Consider the following 15,284-nt stretch of genomic DNA (forward strand, 5'->3'; position numbering starts at 1 on the left):
ATTTCTAAGCCCGTGTTTATGAATGGGACAATTTCACGTCAGCCGTGGCCTTTGGCGCCGTGGAGAGAGACTCCACATCAGGATCTGTGTTCTGGAAAGAGAGCAGGAAGAAGCAGGAAAAGAAGTAGATGTGTTTTCTTCCCTCGATGACGTTAATGATGGCAATATAAATAAGTAATTAAATATCCTATGTAAAATTCTTTCAGGTTGGCATTAGTGCATGTCAGCCTTGACCTGATCCTAAAATGGTTAATGAACAAGGCTCCTTAATTCCAAGCGACAGTTGGACAGGATACAAAACCCATGATGAAGCAGACAGGCAATGCGCCCGAGGTCTTGCCACCTCAGAGCAGACAGAACCCAGAACACAGGATGGGATGTTCCCAACAAGAGATAACAACTACAAAGTACAACTACAGCATCTTTTCAGTGCCAAGTCTCTGGAAAATATCCACACATCTGCCTTGATCACTACATGGACCAGGGCAACAAATACTCGCTCTGACCCCTCCATGTGACAGGCGTGCCAGACCTCTCCTTCAGTGCCCTCTTAAGCTTCCTGCCTCTTCTTTGTTCGGGGCTGGCGGCCCCTTGCCTGCTGTCAGTCCACCTCTGCCCAGGTGAATAAAGTCTGTACTTTGCCTTCACTGGCCTGCCGGGTGGTCTCATCCCTCCCCTCTGCGCCGTTCATTACAGTGTATTAACAGGACGTAAGTTGAGTTAAAGAAAGAATTCTAAGACCTTATTATAAGAAAGGTAAGCCTAGGCATAGAGTAACTGTCGGCAGCATTCTAAGCAAATTGGTTGCAAAACAATTGTTAGGCTCATTGGCAAACATGAAGAAGTCATGGGGATGATACCTAGGAGGATAGATACCTAGGAGGGCTAACGTGTACTTAGGTTAGGCCAAGTTGATTGACTTTACCTCCTCTAAAGGCCACCGCCTGAACCTAGAAGAAAATGATTAGACTCAAAGAATAACTTTACACACAAGGTTCATTTTGTTTAAAAGATCCGCGTATTAAATATATAGCTGGAGTTTTGAAATCACAGGAATGGAAATTACATCAGACACCTTGGTGGTAGCTGTGTTGTACAACAGCTGGGAGTGCATGAGGTTTCTTTCTTTCATTCATTTATTTATTTATTTTTCTAGTTCTGGAATTGATCTCAGGGCCTCCTGCATTCTAGGCAAGTGCTCTCAGACTGAGGGACATCTATAGCCCTTTCTATGTTTTATTTTCATTTGTTTATTTTTTTGGTACCAGGAATCGAGCTCAGGACCTTGGGCTTGCCAGGCAGGCAGCGAAACCACTGAGCTACATCCCCAGCCTCTATGCTTTATTTTGAATCAAGGTCTCAGTAAGTTGACCACGCTGGTCTTGAACTCGTGATACCCCTGTCTCAGCCTCAGGAGTAGCTGAGGTGACAGGTATGCACCACCATGCCTAGCAAGATAGGCTCTTTCTACTTGTAAATTAGTACCGCCAGCCCTCTGGATCTGTCAGTTAGTTCCACATCTGCAGACTCAAACAACTACAGATCGAAAAATCCCAAAAAGAAGAAACAGATTGTGTGTGTACAGAGCAAGCACAAACGTTTCCTCTTGCTATTATTCCCCAGACAATACACTGTAACAACGATTTACAGAGCTTTTACATTAGGTCAGGAATTACATTTCATCTAGACATGATTTAAAGCACACAGAAGGATATGTACTGGTTTTATGTAAATGGTAGGTCATTTTTTTTACGAGGGACATTAGCATTTGTAGATATTGGTATCTAAGAGGGAGGAGCAGTACCTTAAAATCAATTCCCTGCAGCTACAAAAGGAAGCTTGCTCTTTAAACCCAAAGATAACAGCTGCTATGTGAATAGAATTTGAATATTTATAGGTGATTGGCCATCAGATTTTGACTATTCATAGCCTTTGAAATTTGGATATTCATAGGTGATTTGCCATCTAAATTTAAATAGTCATGTATGATTGGTCTTTGGGATTTGGATATTCATAAGTGATGCGCCATCTAAATTTAAATAGTCATGTATGATTGGTCTTTGGGATTTGGATATTCATAGGTGATGCGCCACATATATCTACAATCCTCTCTCCACTTCTGCCTCTGAACCAGGGGAGGCTGAGGCTGGAGTTGACACCTTGTGGGTTCAGGAGGGGCTAGAGAGAAGAGAGGGACCAGGTGGCTGAAGAACCCATATTGCGGAGCACAGCGTCCCCTACAACCTTCTTATCCTCCAGCCCAATCATTCAATTTAGACGGAGGAGCAGAATCAACCCAGAAACTCCCAGGATGCAAGCCAGCCCAAACACACAATCAGTCTGTGGATTTTGATGCCTTGGGCAGAAAGCTGCCAAGAGATGATGTCAAACTGTGACCACACCCTGAAGGAACTATGCACACCACACACACACACACACACACACACACACACACACACACACAGGCCACATCCTGGTGAGATTCTGAGTTTTGCCGCACCTGATCAAACCTGCCTTAGATAATGCCTTTCCCAAAGGTCAGCAGGGCGGGGGACAGAAACAAGTCTTACAAACGCTAATGCAGAAACTGAAGGTCTGCCAAGCATGCCTCCGAGAACTAAGCCCAGCGTTACGATCTGTAGGTGCATCCATTTTCCTACAAATGGCTCCAGTTTATCCTTCCTGGCAGAGTAGTACTCCACTATGCAGAAACACTATATTTTCTTTACCCATTCATCTGCTGATGAACATATAGCCTCCTTCCAAGATTTAGCTACTGTGAGTCATGCTGCTATAAACACGCGTATGCATGGATCTCAGTAATAGAATGTCTTTAACTCTTTCAGGTAGATATCTGGAAGAGGCAGTCTTTCTATCTTTAGTTTTTTGAAGAATTTCCATACTGATTTCCAGAGTGGCTGTATCGCTTTATATCTCCCAACAACAGAGAAGGGTTTCTTTTGCTCCACAACCTCATCAGTACTTCTTTTCAGTTCCTGATGACCGGCATCGCTTTTCAGGAGTGATTCCATAATACTAAGTGTAATAAATCAGACAAAGTGGGTTACATATTGCAGGGTTTCTCTTGCACAAGAAACCCAAAATAAAAATAAATTAAAGAGCAAAATAAAAGACAGATGATAGAAAACAAGGAGGTGGACATTGTGTGCAGATGGAAAGACAGGCTGGGACCAAGGGATAGGAGAGGGCAAGGAGGGAAAGGCAAATGGAAAGGAGTGAGAGGCAGTGTGTATACGTGCCAAGTCCCTAACATGGATGTAATTACTATGCATCTCAGAAGTAAACGAATAAAGAAAGAACTAAGCCTGCTTGCTTCTCAGCACAAGTTCTGACAGGAAAGACTGTAATTTCTCTTCTCTGATCTGCACAGCCAAAGTTGAGATAAATAACAAAGAGAAGGGCTTTACAAATTAAAGCAAGAGTAAACCTTGCTGTGGAAAACAGTATGGAGATTTCCCATGAAGGTAAACAGAATTACTCTATGACTCGCTGTGTACTACCAGGTATATTTCCTCAGTTGTTGAAACCAGGGAATCCAAGCTGGATTTGTATAGCCGGGTCCACAGCAGTACCATTCATGACAGCCAAAAGTTGGTTGCCACCCCAAGCACCCATCAGTGGATGGCTGACTAAGCAGAATGTGGCCCACGATACAACGAATACCACCCAGCCATGAAGAGACACGAAGCACTGATGGGAGCTACAATGTAGGTGACCCTCCGAAACAACGTGCTGAGCCAAAGAAGCCAAACACAAAAGGTCACATAGTATGTGATCCATTTATAGGGAATGTTCACAAAAGGCAAATCCACCGATGAAGCAGAACACAGAGTAGTGGTTTCCTTGGGATGTGAAAGTGAACAGAATTGGAATGCATGCTAAAGGGTATAGGGTTGATTAGGGGGTCTTGAGGAAAGTACTCGGGAACTAGATGGGTGATGGGTGAATGCACCCAAATGCCTCTAAATGAACACTTAATAAGAGTTTATTTTACCCAGCCTGAGGTACCAAGGCCTTTGTGTCATGCCCTTGACTGAGGCTGGAAACTGATTTGTTTCTAACAGAGTATGGCAAAAGTGAGAGGATTCTACATGTTGCCCTTAAGGCCCCTAATTGGTTGACTTTATGTCCATCACACAGGGAGAAGATACAGGGTGGGCCTTGTCTAATCAGGTGAGTGTTTGAAACACAAGCCCAGGTAGAAGAAAATGTGTCCTAGTGGCCCTGATCCAGCAGACAGCTGTACTGTGAAATGCTTATGGTGAGAGGTAGTAGGTCTGGGGAAGATTAGGGCTTCCTTGTATAAAAACAAGGGACTAAATTCTGCCACAACATGAATGATCCCGGAAGAGGACCTTGAGCTCAGCCATAGATGGAAGCCCGACCCTCATTCACTGCAAGGCATCAATGGTATTTTTAAATGCCTAAGTTTGTGCTAATTTGGAATTCAGTGATGGATGATGACTGTAGTATCTGCTCTCATAGACAAATGGATGGGTGGGTGGAGGGATGGGTGGAGGGAGGGATGGATGGAGGGGTGGATGGACGGACAGATGGGCAGACGGATGGGAGGTTGGGTGGGTGGGCGAATGGATGGACCAGTGGGTGGATGGATGGGTGGATGGCTGATGGATGGATGGGTAGATGGAGAGATGAATAGATAGATGACAGAATGGATGGATGAATGGATGGCTGGATAGATGGATAGATGAACACAAGGATGAATGGATGGAGAGACAGATAGAAAGACAGATTGCTTGATTTAAGGTATGACTGACACATGGAATTTAACCCAAATGTCAGTGTTTCCCAATGAAGTGGGGGCTTTCAGGCAGCCATCGCAGATGGGAGCTGTATAGCATGTCAATTAGACTGATAAATAAACAGTTTCCAACTTGTCTTCAAGGCAGATGTTCCTGTTCCCCGGCTTTCTCTATTGTAATCCAAAATAAATAAATAAATAAGAATCCCTCTTCAAGACTGAGCAAAGCTGCCCTGGATCTATGCCACTTCCAGCTAAAAACCCTCTGACTCAGCAGCGTGTCTGGGTTCTAGCCACTGGTACCTGGATACCTGTCACCTCCCAGGGTAATTAATTGATTTGTCACTTGGACTCCTGCAATTAGAAGTTCCTGGGACCCATTTCAAATGGCTGACTGTGGTGACATGGCCACAGAATGTGTAAAGTATGTGATATGACCCAACGGCTTTGAACACCGCTGCGCGTGAGTCACCCCTGCGTGCATGAACATATGGTGGGCCAGGAACAAAACCCTGGCTCTGACATCATCCACACATTCTTACAGAAGCTTGGGCTGAACTCTCCCCGCTATGAAATGGAACCCCCAAATATCCATCTCACACAGGTGACCTGAAGAAAGAGACACATGCATCAGCAGAGATGAAGTTGCTGTCTGTAAAACGCACAGCAGCACACAAAGTTACCGAAATGCGACCATGGACCAGTCCAGGCGTCTAATGCCGGTTCTCAGCAGGAAATGTTTTGCTGCCCCCAGAGGCACTTAGCAGTCTCTGGAGATGGTATTAGTTATCACAACTTGTGGGCAGCGTCACTGGCATCCAGTGTGGAGAAGCCAGCATTGTTGCTGAACATCCTATAGCGAAAGCAGAGGAGCAGTCTGGCCACTCATGTCAACGGAGTTATGATGCACAACCCTGCTTTAAGCCAAAGTCGTCTATTATTCTTTACAAGTTGCTTTTTAGACAACAAATCACCAACCAGGCGTGTATTTACCTGCTGGGAACACTGAGTAATATCTGGAGATGGCTATCACAAATGGAAGTCAACTTCCGGCTATTAATAGTCCATGCATGCTGCCAAGCACCCCATAATGCACTGGGCAGCCTCATCCGCGAGAAAATAATTATCCAGTTCCAAATAGCCACTGTGCCTAGCTGCAAAAAGCTGGCCTACATGTTCAGAAATTGCCCTCTCTCGGAGTTGTCTCTTTGGACAGTTTCAGTGACCTGTGGTCAACCACATTCTGAAAATAATAATATTTATCTTTCCTCTTTCAAGACAGAAGACATGTTCCTACAACTTTTATGGTACCTTATTGTTATCATCGCTTTATGTTACTGTTGATCATTGCTGGCAGTCACTTACTGTGACTAACTCATAAATTGAACCTTATGATAGGTATGTGCATATTGAAAAAAACACAGTATAATAGTTTGTGTTTGGTCCTACCCAGTTTTAGGTACCTCAGGGCCTTAGAACATATCTCTCATGGTTAAGGACAAGAATTACTATATTCATGCTCAGTTAAAAAAATCATAATAAATAATAACTTCTTAACTAACCAAGTAAGGACTTAGTTTCATTTTGTTTTGTTTTAGTAGAATCTAGCCTTGCAAAAGTTGAGACATGCCCTTTTGTTGTTTTGTCCCTGGGTCATTAAGTTCCCAGGCTGGGCTATCTTATCCCCCAATAGATTTCTGTCAATGATTTTTTTTTTCTGGTACCGGGACTCAAACTCAGGACCTTGCGCTAGCCAGACAGGCATGGCGCCACTGAGCTACATCCCCGCCCCTGTTAATGTTTTTTGCATCTTAGGTGTGTGAACTGAGAAGTCAGAGGAGCCAGAAGCTGCTTACAAGAACGCATAGAAGCCAAACCCCACAGCTAACCTGACCATTTTTCCTGGCTGAACTTAAGTTTCTGAGTATTCTCACAATCATTGCAAATCTCAGCACAGAAAAGCAATGAGGTTTCCAATGACAGATGCTGTACCTGAGGACATATGGGTACACAGGATGCCACTGTACATGGGGAAAACGAGAAATAACACAATCGGCCTCTGATGTCCAAAGTTACAGTGGGCTAAGAATGGCCCTTTGTACCCGCACTTACAATCTCAGGCTCACAGTCTTAAGCGAGAAACTCTGGGGCCAGGTTTATGTGAGAATTCAGAGGGGTCTTTGAGGAATTTAGAAGGAGGTTATGACTACACTGTGCAATGTATAACATCTTGGTCAAAATCTTGCCGTGCATATGAACACTTCTGTAGAGAAATCAAATGAATATTGGCATCGAGCAGAATGAACAAAGACTGCCCGAGCTTATGTTTACATTGTGTTAGTTGGCTCCAAACTGACTTGGATATGAGAGCTGGATATGAGACGTCCGCCAAAGGCTCATGGGTTAAAGGCTTGGACCCCAAAGCAACAATATCCAGAGGCGGGGCTTCGGAGGAGTCATTGATCATAAGGGCTCTGAGCTCACCAATGGGTTCATCCAGTGATGAGCTCACAGTCTGCTTATTAGGACGTAGAGTCTAATTGTGTCTCCACAACACCTTCGTAGCTCGAGACACTGCTGCTTCCTGTCTGCCTCACATTCAGCGGTTCCAAAGAAGGGGTAGTTTTACCATTAGAGAACATTTCGCACTGTCTCGAGGTTATTTTAGATGCAATACCAAAGCTGGCAGGAGGAGGTGCTAATGCAATCTACTGAGCTGAGCGGGGTGGAGGGATGCTGCTCAACACACAAGCCTGCCCAGGACAGCCCCTCCTCAGAGAATGACCCTACCCCAAATGTGCAGAGTGCACGGTGCAGAGACACCCTGGTCCCAACTGAAGCATCATCTTATGTATTTTAAGTGCTTCCTGTATTCTTGGGCAATGGTTGTTGAACAGGAAGACGATTCAACCTGCCTAAGAACATTTGGCAACACTCGACAGGCATCATTTTTATTGTTGGAACTGGGGAGGGAGAAGTTATCCGGGCACCTAGATACTCAACACATCCCACAGTGCTGCACTGTCCCTTCAGCAATGAATCACCCAGCCCCACAGGGCTCAACAGGCGAGAAACTCTTAAGCAGACAGACTCCAGCTGCATGAGAAACTCACAGTGTCACTACTATCTCTGGATTGGAAATTTTCCAATCCTGGAACCACCGAAAGGGACCCTGGACCCTGGGCCAGCTCCACTCCACCTCCAGACTTTCCAGGAAATTCCACTGTCCAGGATGCTGCTCCTAATTAGCCCAGTGGCAAGACTCTGACACCAGAGGTAACACTGCTCTTCTCATCAGTCACAGACTCTGTTATTTATATCCCAGGTGCACAAGGGAAGTACTCCTTGACTCCATGGCCAAGTGTTACAGGGGTGAATCTCAAGCAAGGCTGAAATTTTAATGATAAGATAAGATCAAAACAACACACTAGAGATAAAAACAAGATTAGAGATTGCTCCAGAGAGTTTTTATTTTTAATTGCATTTCATTTTATTTTCTGGTGCTGGAGCCTGAACCCCGGCTCTCTCACGCATGAAGCACGCATTGTACCACTGAGCTAGAATTTGACCTCCCAGCCCCACTAACTTTCAATGCTTGATTGCTCAACCTTTTCAGTGCTACCTGGCCTTTATGGTTCAGGTTTTGGGTCCAAATACCTGGACTTTTAATTAACTTTTTTCCCTTTTATTCATGTGCTGAAAGTTTTTATACCTCTGCATCCTGAGATCGTAGCTGTTCTGTTATAGTCTCATAAACTCACAGCAACCCTCCTGCCTCAGACACACAAGTGCTGGGATTACAGACATGTGCCATCACACCCAGCGACAGCTGATTTCTAAATTACGTACTCATCCCTCAGAGAGCCCAGTCCCTTTTCCGGAGACAAAGACAATCTTGAACAATGAAGTAATGAACAGGAAGGCACACCACAACCTAAAATGAGACCAACACACAGCTCTGCTCATAAGAAATTTGGCGACATCTGCCTATGTCCCCTAAAGAAGTTGGAGCTTTTGCTCTTTTAATTCCTAGCATCTAAATTCAGGCATTCACGACAGGTTTGGAAACCTCACATTTAAACATTTAAAAAAAAAAATCCAAAATTGAAAATAAAGTAGGAAAGAGTAGACAGTATCACCGCTAATTCCTTCTCGCATTTGTTTTTCAGAAAAGGAATGAGAAGTAAAGTTAGGAAAACAGCGGCTTTTCACAGGCCTGCAGTGGATAACAAACACACCTTTTTTGTATTCACTGTATCTAGTTCAGCAGCACTGGCTCTCGTATTTAATGCATAAGGTTAATTAATTTAATTTCTTTTTTGAATAGGCTCTACCACAAATGCACCTTTTTGTTTGTTCATTTCCTTATAGGTTTCCTCTGAGCATCTCTCTCTCTCTCTCTCACACACACACACTTTCTCTCTCTTCCCTCCCTCCCTTCTTCTCTCCCTTCCTTGCTCCCTCCCTCCCTCTCTCTAGGCTTATATTTTCAAACCACTGCTTTAATACGGAAAAGAAAAGAGAATATTTGGCAATTGCTTTCTTCTCCCTAAAGACCATCTTATTTCTGGGCAGGAGATCAAATAAAAACCTGACAAATTGTGGTAGGTGGTTTCCCAGCTATTTCCCTTAATGTAACCCTACAGATTAAAACCTTTCAACGTTCATTAGCCCCACAGAAGAGAGCTGAGAAGTTCGTGTCCCATAGCTAAGAAGTAGCTCTCCCACTGGTTTTATTAACTCTTACCCTCACTTGTTAGTTAGCTATTCCAAAAGGGGAAGAAGTAGAAACCTTTGGACTTGTTCTGACACAGTGCGGCTCAGATAAATCTCAGTACTTGTTTTCTGTCGTATCTCAATATCTTAGCAGGTGAGAAGCAAAAAAAATAACAATAATAATCCCACTCACCAGTCCTTGTATGGTTTTCAGACAGGGCTGCTCACTGAGAGGCTCGGATTCTTTGCTCTTTCTCTTCAAGACCTTAAAAAGGTATCACCTCATCTTGTAGGACAGCAGCCTAGCCTAAATGCTCACGATGTGTGAAGAATCATTGGACAGCCCAGGGAGTTATATCCAACCATCGCTGTCGAGACAGTCATCACATGGTCATGGATGCATCCATCATGAAAAAGTTATTCCAGCGCCTGTATTTCTGCATTGGCCTTCTCCCATGCCCCACGTATTTCAGATATCAATCAGAGATAAGCTCCACTTGAAGAACCAGTAATCACACCGGAAGACCTTTATGTGCCAGTTCTGAATACTTCACTCTAATCTTTATTTACTGACTAACTTTCTGACGTGGAAAAAGAAAAAAACAAAACAAAACACAAGTTCGCTTACAGCCTTTCCCTGACCACTACGGGCTTTAGTGATTCACTATATACATACAGCAAGGAAACAAATAAGACCGTGTGTCCACCAACCAGCAAGATGCACAGAATGGGGTGAAAAATGGGATGATGGGTTTTTTCCCACCTGAGCCAGAACAACTGTGGGTGTAACTCATGGTGGTAACAACTAGGGAGGTGTTTTGGATGTTCTGGCTAGAGTCTGATGCACCTCAGCCCAGCCAGCCTGTTTGCTGAGTGAGTTACACATACAAGGCAGTACAAACAGCCCCAAGGAATGCATTTTGTTGGTCAACACCATGGGGTTGAGCAACAACTGTGGCTACCATGTTGATTCATGGGAGCAGAGTGGGGAGGTGTCTAAGAAACACTGATGAAAAACACAAAGAGGGAGCCCTCCCAGCTCTCAAGGAAAACCAGAACCCATGGCAAAATCAGTCTCCATATTTTTATTTATTGACTCTTGCCCTTTCTTTATGAATGAATCACCTCATGTAGACAGTAAGTAAAAAGGAAAAGAGAAACAAAAGTGACAGCTGGACTCTGTGCCTTGGTTTTCAGTACACCTCTTCTGTCGATAAAAATTGGGCTTATTTTTAATTATTTTGTATGCCTCTGGCCTGTGGTGGCACTCCCATAATGAATATGCAATGTAGCCAGGGTTAATCTCTTTTCCATTCTTAATGGTAAATAAGGATTCCAGCACACTGAAGCCTGACATGTACTTGAATAGGAATGAGTATGATTCAGTATCATCCCAAAACATCACCCAAGGGCAACACCTGCCTCCCTGGGTCTCTCTATAGAACTCATTCTTTCCAGAAATGTTTTCTACCAGCTAGTGGTCAAAATTCCAGGATGTCTCCAGAGATTTCTCAGCATTGAATGCTTTAAAGTTCAAAATTAAATGCCTAATGCAATATTAAATCTCTGAGTATTAATTTCCTGGAAAGACTTGTTCCTCTCCTCCTCAGTCCACCTCCGGGGAAGGCATGGTTTTGGAAGTCTAGGACGGAGGGCTTGTAGAAGGCAGCTTCCCACTTTCTCCTCTATTTTTCATCCTCCCCCCGCCCCCCCCGTGGTAGCTACAGATATTCCCATGCCTGGAGCATGGAGGTAAAGAAAGAGAAAAAGGTCAGGAAGTTCTTCTCTCAGATGTATTGTCAGGAAATGGCTTCAGGCCAACCAGAAGCTGGTCCCTCCTTGCAGTGACATTTTCTTAAGGTTCTTAGAAGTCACCACAGCTGCATTTCTCCATGTGCAATTCCTAAGATACAAGTCCCGTTATCATTATCCCTCTCACCTGCTCTTTTCTTGGTGGTCCTTCTCTGCCATTAACCCTCTCCTCTTCCTTGTCCCAGGACATCTTGCTAAACCAAAGTGCATGTGGCTACAGGCCACCCTCCCCTTTGGTCCTCCATGTGGTCACAGAAGGCATCTGATGATGCACACTTCTTTGACAGATTCCGGGGGTGCACTCTATACCAAAACATTCCCCTAGCCTGGGATCCCTCAAGACAGCTGTACCAGCCATGAGTGAGATACCAGCTCTCTTGTGCCCTAAGAAATGCACAATCAGGTATTAACTTCTCTGAGGCCCTCACTATAGCATCTTGACTGTTCAGAGGTCAAGAGAGTTACACGCACCCACTGCAGAAAGGGCAGGGCTCCAATGGTTCAGAAACCTGTTCCGAAACCCCATTCTCTCTTCTTAAGTACCCTCACTGGAGGGCCAAAGATGCACACTGAAGATTTCCTACATAGACGATTTCCACAGCACACCATTTCTTACGTTCATTTAGTGTCTGGTTCCATTATAAATTCCCCCCGAACTGATTCATCTTAATTACCACAAAGAGGACCTGGGGCCCAGATGGACCAGAATCCGATCTTGACTCTGGTGTTTGCTACCTGTGTAGTCTTAGAAAGGTGGCTTAATCTCTTGGGGAACTTTCATCTCTTGAGGTGCCAGCTTTCTTGTCAGGAAAGCAGTCAAGAGACTACATTCCAGGCAGCATTGCTGATTGGAAATGATGGTGCAAGTCTTGCTGCCTGGCCAGGAAACACATGCTGCTTTGGGGTAATTTTCAGAGTATAGAAAAAGTTTGCTTTTGGACATTATGAAACACACTAGGCTTTTCTCATAATGTCCAAGAGGTTGAAAAACGGGGGCCTTGATCTGCGAACGAGTGCAGATGATCTATGAACCTGCTCACAGTTGACCCGACTGGAAAGTTTGGATTTCTATGTCGGCACTGAGCCTTACCCAGGAGCCAGCCTGGTGCCCATTTCCTCTTTGAACTTCACCCGGAAAAAGGCCTACACAGACACTGCTGATGGAAAATCCTAAAGCCCCACAGAAGGAGAGCATCACACAATCCCTCACCGCGCAGCAAGCAGAGACTCACTCGGCAAGACTGAACACACAGCCAATGCATAAGACCGAGGCTTGGTAATTATGACCCTCAATCAAGAAACAAACAGCTCCATGCAAAGGAGGCAATCGGGATCAAAACAACAAGGCACTCATGCAAGGCCACACAAAGCCTGAGCCACACAAAGAAGATGAAGCCCAGAGCTGCAGAATCCAATGAACAGATTCCTGTTGTATCATCTACCGTGACACAGGTTCAACCTCGAGGAGCTCCAGTCCACCGAGCATGGACTCAGCTATCCTCCACCAAGCCGTTCACCATGGCCTTTGAGACTAGAAATGTAAAAACATCGGGCAGAGTCGGAAACTTCAGTGTCCCCCCGAGGGTCCCACCACGATATGCTGCCTTGCCCCAAGTCCAGAGAAAAGGGTCCAATCAATAGGAAACTGAAACCTCTGAAACCGTGAGCAAAGCTTTTCTCTTTATAAGTCATCTCAAGTATTTGCTATAATGATAGAAAACTAACACAACATACTGTGTTGTTGTATCTTCGGTCTTGGGACTGTCTTTGATGATTAAAATGAAAGTTATGGGGTAGCACAGAGTAAAAGCTTATGGGAAAACCCCTCAGTTATTCCTTCATGTCCTACATATAATTTGAGTGGGAACACATCCAAGAAGGAAGACAGAAAATTCTGAGTAGATTCAGCCTGAGTTCTTTTGGTTATCTGTGACTTTCAATGATTTTTTTTCCCTTCCTGTTCTTCTATAGCAGGACTAATCATGGTTTGCTCCTTGATAGACCACATTCTGGAGTTTGAAGTTATTATAGCTTTATTATTAAACCAAAAACTACGTCTTAGTAAGTTACTTTTCTTTAAATGGCAATCTAGTTTACTCTCAGAGCAAGAAGCCATGGAAATTAATTGCCTCTAAGAGTCTTTCACAGCATTTTAAATAACCGCAGGAAATTGAGTTGGAATATGTGCTCTTTAAACATTATTCTTTATACATTAATATAATGGCAGCCAACGAATATATTCAATTGAAATGTGCCCACAAAAGAACAAAAAATACATCCATTGTGTCCAGTTGATCCATCTACTTCATTTAACCTATTATACAACTCTCAAATCAGTGCAATTGCATATAAATATATACACACATATTACATATAAAAACCTTTCAAGTTTCTCATAACAACACACATGTATCTAGATACAGATGGCCCCTGACGTGTTGTTATGGTTTGTATCTAGATGTCCCCCCAAACCCTCACGTGCTCATAGGTGGTGATTGGGAGGTGACTGGATCACAGGGCGTGACACTCAGAAGTGGGTTAGTCCACTGATGTGTTTATAGCTAAATGTGATGTTGGGAGGTGAAGCCTGGTTGGAGGAGGTGGGTCACTGGGGGCGTGATCTGGCAGGGTCTATCTCCCTCCTCCCCCCTTGATCCCCCTCTGCTTCTCACAGCCACCATGCCATGGACTGTTTCTCCTCTGCCATGCCCCTCTGACTGTGAGTCAGCCAACTATGGACGGAAATCTCTACAAACTGTGAGCCCAAATAAACCTTTCCTCCTGAGAGCTGTAGGTGGTGGGTACTGTGTCTCAGGGATGAGAAAGTAACTAAGACACATGCCATGTATGGACTTACGATTTTTGTGGGTTTTATGTTGTTGTTGTTGCTGTACAATGGTGCAAAAATGAGATACATTCAGTAAAAACTTTACTTTGAATGCTGAGTTTTGGTCCTCTCCCAAGTAAGTGATACATAGCACCATCCCCTCTCCCAGGGATGGGCAGCAGCTCCCAGTCAGCAACACAGTCATGGACGGAAACAACCCACACTCTGCACTGGGCTATGTTGCAAGCATTTTTTGCAAATTGTGTCTTGTGTATTTATATCCCACAATGACTACATGGTGTGCATCTGTGAGTGTACAGGAAGTAGGCAATGCTTTATTATAATATTGATTTTGCTCCACTCTAAGTAACACACCTGCTCTGCATATGCTTAAGGTAGCCTAGGATAAGCTATCATGTTCAGTGGGTTAAGCATAACGAATGCATATTTGAGTTAAAATATTTTCAACTTCCCAAGGGAGTACCAGGATGCAAGGCTCTATGCAAAAATAGGTAAATTAAGTACATTAAATTGCACATAATGACATTTGTTCTCAACTTCGCAATATTACCTATATTACTTTTGTAACATATAATGACTACCATCGTGTGTATAGACAAATACATGTATTTAAATTAGATTATATATAAGGCATTTTCTCTTATTTTTTATTTTTATTTTTTAGGCAGTTCTGGGAATTGAATCCAGGGCCTTTGTACTGAACTATATCCCCAGCCAATTTTTCATTTCTTATTTTGAGACAGAGTCTCACTGAGTTGCTCAATTGCCCAGGCTGGGCTTAAACTTATGATCCTTCTGCCTCAGCATCCCAGAATGCTGGGATCTTATATTCCTTAAAATCACCTACACCAATTACATATATATATACTATAACATGTGCATTTGTACACCTATATCTACACATCTCCATCCTCCTTCAAATTCTTTAAATCTCAACTATTTGAGGTGTTTAAAGAGCTTCTCAATCTATGAATTTTATAAGGTAAATTTCCTGGGCTATTTCAGTGTGTTTGGTGTTTTGGTGACTTGTCCACAGCTCAAATTTTTACTGAGTGATTACTTGAAGATGACAGTTGATGGCGAGACCGAATTTGGAAATCAGAAAGGGTCCTCAGCATAAGACTG

At 43.7% G+C, this 15,284-nt stretch overlaps 1 protein-coding gene across 5 annotated transcripts in view; it reads right to left on the bottom strand.

Moving 5' to 3' along the window:
• Window positions 1–15,284, bottom strand: part of Sts (steroid sulfatase) — a 169,396-nt gene that overhangs the window by 147,349 nt on the left and 6,763 nt on the right. Inside the window, exon 1 of one of the 5 annotated variants that reach the window (XM_087209888.1) lies at window positions 9,693–9,863. The exons of 3 other annotated variants lie outside the window; for them this stretch is intronic. The gene's annotated coding sequence lies outside the window, so the exon portion shown is untranslated. Of the gene's footprint in view, window positions 1–9,692; window positions 9,864–15,284 lie in introns of those variants that run through there. One more of the 5 variants, XM_087209887.1, reaches the window with a different exon arrangement.

Source organism: Heterocephalus glaber, unplaced genomic scaffold (assembly GCF_053883595.1).
Source record: "Heterocephalus glaber isolate CG9 unplaced genomic scaffold, H.glaber_assembly_v1.0 deba00001072, whole genome shotgun sequence".
Taxonomy (NCBI): Eukaryota; Metazoa; Chordata; class Mammalia; order Rodentia; family Bathyergidae; genus Heterocephalus; species Heterocephalus glaber.